General features: G+C 44.2%; 1 pseudogene; it reads left to right on the top strand.

Moving 5' to 3' along the window:
* The first annotated feature begins 4,329 nt into the window (after positions 1-4,329).
* Positions 4,330-4,448, top strand: LOC120590647 (uncharacterized; annotated as a pseudogene).
* Positions 4,449-7,094: the final 2,646 nt, after the last annotated feature.

Here is a 7,094-nt window from a genome sequence, read left to right as displayed (position 1 = left end):
CCTGCCTCAGCTTTGGTTGCCCATGTCCCTACTCAGAGTTTGGCACATAGTAGGTGCTTAAAACAGATATGTTGATTGATAGAAAGTGGTAGAGCCAGGACTCCAAGGCATGCATTGATCAAAACTTGACTGAACAGTTGAAGGAGCACCTCGGAAAATCTCTGAAAATTCTCTCTCTATGCAGCTCTTTCATCTCTGGCACTCTGCCCTGTCAATTCTAGTTAACTAGCCTCTACAGACTCACAACTTCATCTCCTCAACTCAGGGAGACTTCCAGGCTTCACCTGGGCCGCCTCCCTGGCTGGGGCCTGGAAACTCTCCCCAGTCAGTATGGGTAATTGAAAGGCTTACCACATGTGTTCACCGCCTCTTAGGATGCTATTCATTGCTTGATATACAATGCCTTGAAAATCTGTATTTCATACATTTTGTTCTTGTTTTGTTACTATTTTAGAAGAGTAAATTTAGTCCTTATTACTCTGTCTTGGTTGGAAGTGTAAGTTTATTTTATTAACTTTTATTGCAGTATAGTACTTCATGTATGAATGTTGATAGACATTTGAATTTTAATAGTTTGGCTATTAGAAAGAATGATCCCATGAATATTCTTGTATATATATGTATTTTGAGTATTTCATTGTATGAGTATCTTTATTTCTATCGTTGATGTATGTCTTCAAGCTTCCATTTGGGACCATTCTTTTCTACCTGAAAACACTCTTTCATTATTTCCCTTAGTGCAGGTCTGCTGCTGATGAATTCTCCTGATTTTTATTAGTTTGAAAATGTATTTGTTTCTCCTTTCTTCTTTTTGATTTTTAAAAATTGATCAATTGATTGATTTTCCTTTCTCCCTTATTCTTGCAGGATATTTTTGCAGTGATTGAATTCTAGGTTAGGAAGTATTTTATTTTAGCACTTTAAAGATAACATTCTATCCTCTTTTGACTTCCATGGTTTCTGATGAGAAGTCAGCTATCAGTCATGTTAGTGCTCCTTTAAAAGAAATGCATCTCTTTCTGTGGCTGCTTTTGAGATTTTATCTCTGTGTTTGGTTTTAAGCAGTTTTATCGCATGTGCTTATGTATGATTTTCTTAGTGTTTATCTGCTTGAGATTCATAATGTGTCTTGAAGCTATGAGATTTTCCCTTTCCTTGATTCAGTCTTCATTAAGTGTAGTCAAGTACACTTCCCATATTCCCAAAGCATGCTAAGAAAGTACTACAAAATTTTGCTGAAATCCTGTGATAACAGGAGAGAAATAGTGATGAGGAGATGGGGAAAATATTTTAAATCAATCACTAGATTCTCATCCTTGGGGTTCAAACTCATATCCCTTCTCAGAAGATAAGGGTTACCAATGGCAGTCACTCTCTTTAGCCCCAAGGATCAGTCTCTGATCAGATGTCTCTACCTGGAATCAACACTTCCCACCCTCTGTCTGGTGACTGATGAGAAGGAAAATCTACTTTTTCTTTGTCTCTGTGGTTTACATTTTGTCTCTTAGTAAACACCTACGTTTTAATGCAGAACAGTTCAGGATTTCATTGTTTAGATCCTCTCCATATCGGAATAGGATTTTTTGTTTACCATTGAAGGAATTCTCTTCATGATAGTAAGTAGATCTCTGAGTGCTGAGTTCTAACCAAATGGGATAAAGAATAGCCAGTGGACAGCAAGGGTTCCCCTGCCCTGGTGGATTGCTTACTTTTTGCTTTGAGCATTTGGCTTCAAGTGCACTTTAGGAGGTATCAGGGAGTGACCTTCACACTTGTATCTCTATTTCTACCAGAGCATTTGCTGTTTCACTGGTGAACTAAAGTGGAAGCACCCTTGTGTCTGGACTGGGTTACCATTCTCACCAATATCTGGGCAAACCCTCTGTGACCTGGCCCAGCTCACTGGCTCATATATCTTTTCTGAATTCTGGATACAAATATCCAATTGCCCAACTGCCCTTCTAGATTGCCTCCCTGTGAAACAGAGACTGGAAAACTAAAGTAACATTTCCCATCCTCCACTACAGCTTAGGTTTCATGTAATCTGGATTCCATATAGGAGGCATCCTTGATAAGACATGGAGGTGGAAGTTTGTAATGGGCGTGATGAGTGCAGAAGGTGGATAAGATCACCTGGAAAGCAGCTGTGATGGAGGTGTCTGGGTGTTCTAAGGGTACCCCTGATGGAATTTCTAATAGCCAGACCCACACGTAGGTGCCAAGCAGCAGATGGCAGGATGGTGATGTTTTCATTAGAAAATTCTCCTGGTGTCGTTGAGTGTTTTGGCTGGCTGCATTGTTCCAGACCTTTAGCTGTGTGGCACTTAGCCTGATTCTCTTTTCCTTCTACTTAAACTGCATGGATTGTGGCTTGTACAACTAAGAATCTCAACTGACAGTTCTCTTGAAACACTGATTCCATTGCTTGTAATTGCCCGACTCCTTTGTTTAGATCTAAAATGTGAACTCTTTGAGGGGAGGGACTAAGTCTAGCTTACTTTTATATCCTTAATACTTAGCACAGAGCCTAAGACAGAGAAGGCACTAAGCAAAAATTTATTGACTGCTAAATTAAACGTTAGTCATTGCAGTATAAATCCAATCCGAGTGACTGCATTCTCTAGGGAGTCTAGGGCTGGCCTACACATCTTGAGGAGTATTTCAGTAGAGATCATGGACATGCAGGAGTCACCTTATTCAACTGAAGAAAATAGCCTGCTCAGTAAAACCATGCCTGCATGACAAACGGTCAGGCCTCCATCAGAGGAAATCATGTTCACAGTGCAACCATGGTTGCGTGACCAGCGCCGAACAACATTCGAAACCAACTGGCTTCCAGAACACTGACCAGCAGGCTCCAGGATGCAAAACAATATTCACTGCGAGTGGGGCATATAACAGTAGGACAGAGAAAAATAACCGGATTTATATTATATCATCATCAAATCAATCTTAAAATATCACCAATAGAAAATTGTGTACTTCAAAAACACACGTTCAAGTCCTAACCCCGGAATCTGTGAATTGACTATTTTTGGAAATAGGATCTTTGTAGATGTGAGTAAGTTAAGATGAGGTTCTTATAAGAAGAGGGAAATTTGAACATAGAGACACATAGGAAGAAGATCACGTGAAGACAGAGACAGAGGTTGGAATGATGCTGCCGCAAGCCAGGTGATGCTAAGGATTGCCGGCAACCACCAGAAGCTAGGAGGGAGTCTTGGAAAGATCCTCTTTCATGCCTTCAGGGAGAGCGTGGCCCTGCCAATACTGTGATTTCAGATTTCTGGCCTCCAGAACTATGAGGCAATACATTTCTGTTGTTTCAAAGCCTCCTGTTTGTGGTACTTGTTAGGGCAGCCCAAGGAAACTACCACAGTGGGCAAGGCAGGAGAGCAGTCCCTCAGGTCACGGAGACAGATGGATTGGAGGGAGGCGGGGACATGGTTGACCGTCATTTTCCAGCTCTGTTGTCTGGTGTCTTGGGTCCAGTTGGCAGGGTGGCCTAATCACTGAAGACCATCTGGGACATACACACAAAAAGTCTGGCCCCCTTGCCTCAAGGTGGAGTGACTCCTCAGTGCGAACTAGGCCAAGGCTAGAGTTACCTTAGATCATATCCATCCTCAGCTCTTTCCCTTTTCCTCGCCTGCTTGCCTCACTCCCTTACAGGTTGTTTCTGACTAGTATGCCCATCCCTATCAACCACGTGGTCACCTCCCACCAGTCACTCAGATTGTTCGTTGCATACTTCCCCAGGCCCAACCTTGTGATAGCTGCTGGGGATGGTGGTAGTTAGAAGCATTAAGGCAGGGCCCCACACCACGGGAGCTTACAGTAGCCTGGGTAAAGTGTTAATTAATAGATTAACCAACTAGTTAGTTTATTAATTAAGCATACATTTATTGAAAACATACTATGTGCTGTTCCTGGCAGGGCTTGGAAAGGCTGCAGAGAGATCAACAAAACCAGACATCAAGCTTATAGACTGGTTGATGGAGGGACACCAACCGAACAGACTCACGAGTGATTGTAAAACTGCAATTATGCTAACTGGGCCATTAAGGAAAAATGGATAATGCTACAGGAGCCTCTGACAGCGGGGTCTGACCTGATCATGCAGGTCATAGGGTCTTACCACAAGAAGAGCTGCCTGGGCTAAGACTTGAGATGGGTAAGAATTAACTAGGTAGAGTGAAGGGAACAGCATGCACAAAGATCCCATGGCTCTCCTCTCATCGATACATATGTATTTGGGGAAGTCCCGCAGTTAGGAAATCTGTTTATCTTGGGTTCACTCAGAATTTCTCAAAAGAATTTCAGCGTGATGTCTATGGCCATGCCACCCTGAATGTGTCCGATCTTGTCTGATCTCAGAAGCTAAGCAAGATTGGGCCTGGTTAGCACTTGGGTGGGAGACCACCTTAGAATACCAGGTGTTGTAGGCGTTTAAAAAAAAAAAAAAAAGAATTTCAACGTGGAATCTAGTTTTGTTTTGTTTTTGTGAAGCCCTATCGATATCTCCCAGATGTTCCACGGAACACAGTTTGGGAAACGGTGAGGTAACAAATGAAGAGGCTGAAGCATGAGACCTCAGCATTAGGCTCTGGATAGGGGACCGCACGCCTTCGCTTGCCTGTTGTCTGATGTCATTAGTAATAGTGTTCCTTTTCCCTCTTCAGAGTGCCCGAATTTGGGGTGATCGACTTTGCAATGACTCAGCTCTGCACAAGGAGGAAGAGGGCTTCCAGGAGAGAGGAGAAAGTGAGGGGCCCTTTAGGATGAGGGAACAGTGATTGTCCCTGGAAATGGAGCCGGAGTGTGGCCAGAGTGTGTGGGCTGGGGCAACACTACCACACATCACAAGAATGAGGGCAGTATAAAGTGATGTTGTGGCACATGGTGTATGTGTGATGCCAAAAGGAAGATGGGGGTGGTGGTACCGGGTGATTAGTTTGGGTGGACAGAAAGGAATGGCAGAGGCTTGCAGGCTGCGGAGACATGGCGGGTAGCCTGGGCGCGGAGGCCACCCACAGCACCTGCAGCATGTGTCCGTTGAGGCCACTACTCTCTACGTGCTGCAGGGAGCAGGGTTGCCCTTTGAGTAGCTTGGGCAACAGGAACCGGATGTGCAACCAATCTGGGAAGGCAGAGACCTAAAAGAAGGGAAAGAAGCTGCCCAGCCCTGAGTTTGTTAACCTGCTTCCTCCAGCCTCGCGTTTTTCTTTCGCTTGTCATCTGTCTCCCTCACTGGAACAGAAGCTTTTTGTGGTACTGCGTGTGTTCTGCCCACAGTTGTGTCCAAAGCAGATCCTTATCCACAGTAAAGGCTCAAAATTATGTGCTGAATAAATGAATCTGAGAGGGAGAGAAATATTTTTCTAAACCACCTTGTATGGAGGACCAGAAGGGCATTTAATACTTAACGAGCCTCTACTGCGTGCTGGCGGCTTGCCAGCATGTTACCTACTTATGCTCACTCACCTCTCTGCAGAGATCATGGATGGACTAATCCAAATCCTATTCATTGATGTTCAAACCTCTCATCCATCAGGACACTTTCCCCATTTGAGCTACTTCCCCTTCACGGAGCCTCCTCTCCTCCAAGCTTTACAAAATCCAGCTCTTAGCTGCACTCTGCGCAGTGTGGTATTTCATCAGACCACCTCCCACTTGACTGCAAACACTTGAAGAACAGAAGCTACATCTCTGTTTCCAAGTCTCCCCCACAGCAGCGAGAGCTGAACTGAAAACAACAACAACACTCTCCTATGTAGTCACTAATTGGTAGTTTTATCTTTAACACTGATCCTACCACGATCTTGACTCAGAGCACTGTTCTGGTAGTTAGTTTCTGCTGCTCTGTGTAGTTGGTCTCAGGAAAGCTTTCTGCCCTGAGACAGAACACCTGAAAAGCAGTGTCTGAAACAGTCAGGTCATGTAATTATCTCACACAAGGAGAGGCATGGAGGCAGGCAGCCCAAGGCTGGGGCAGTGCTTCTAAGATGCTGTCAGAGGCTCAGGCTCCTGGTGGCTTTCTGCTCTGCCACTATTGGCATGCTGGCTTGTTGCCTCATGGTACAAGATACCTGATGGAGTTTCAGGTTTCACATCTGTATTCTAGGTAGGAAGATGGAAGGAAGGGGTGAGGCCAGTCCAAGTGTCCTTTGGATCAGAAAAGCAAAGCTTTCGCAGAAGCCTCTAGCAGACTTCTACCTTGCCTTAGTGGCCACACTAAATATAAGGAAGCCTAAAAAAAACACAACTATTTAGGTTTTCCAGCCTTTATAGATAAGGGAACCAAGGAAAAGTGGTTTGAGAATGAGTATTGTATTCACCCATCAACAGTGGTAACTATCTATCTATCGAAGAAAGAGAGAAAACAATAATCAGTCTTGTCATTCACTCAGACTGGCCATTCTGAAATCTCCCCATCCCAAGCAGGACCCTGCTTAGATTTATTTATTCCCAGAGAGACACTCTAAGTTCTTGATTTATACATAAATACAGATACCTACAGACATAAAAGGCACAGTCTGAGCCCTTCAGGGCGACACACACAGGTAGGGAGGATGTGAAGGGCTGGCAGAGATAAAACAATCTTCTCAGTGAATGTGTGCTATGGACTGTGCACTGAAAGATAGGGAGGAGGAGAATGTAACTTCTGGTTGGGGGTGGTCAGGGAAAGCTGCCCAGAAGTGCTGACATAGGAGGTTGAAATGGCAGTTAAATATATAAAGAAAGGATTGGGAAGGGCATGGCAGATAGAAGAAAATGTTTGAGCAATGGTAAGGAGAGAGCATAGCACCTTCAGAGAACATCAGAAAGTTCCATTTTGTTGGAGTATAGAGTGCCTGAAGGAGAGGTGAGACTGGTAGAGCCAGATCATAAAATGCATGATGTGTGCTGCTAAGGGCTCAGGCCTCCAGCTTGCGTGCTGGTGTAGACGGCGGTGCCATTTTCTGAGATAGGAGTCTTTGAACTTAGTATGGTAATGTTGGCTTTGGGGGTCTCAAGCTGTTCTTATTCTACGCGATTTTCCTGGACAGTCTCATCTACTCTCTTGACTTCAGTTACCATCTTATGACTCCTAA

This window comes from Pteropus medius, unplaced genomic scaffold, assembly GCF_902729225.1.
Source record: "Pteropus medius unplaced genomic scaffold, Ma_sr-lr_union100, whole genome shotgun sequence".
Classification (NCBI taxonomy): domain Eukaryota; kingdom Metazoa; phylum Chordata; class Mammalia; order Chiroptera; family Pteropodidae; genus Pteropus; species Pteropus medius.
This window is presented reverse-complemented; position numbering and strand designations above follow the sequence as displayed.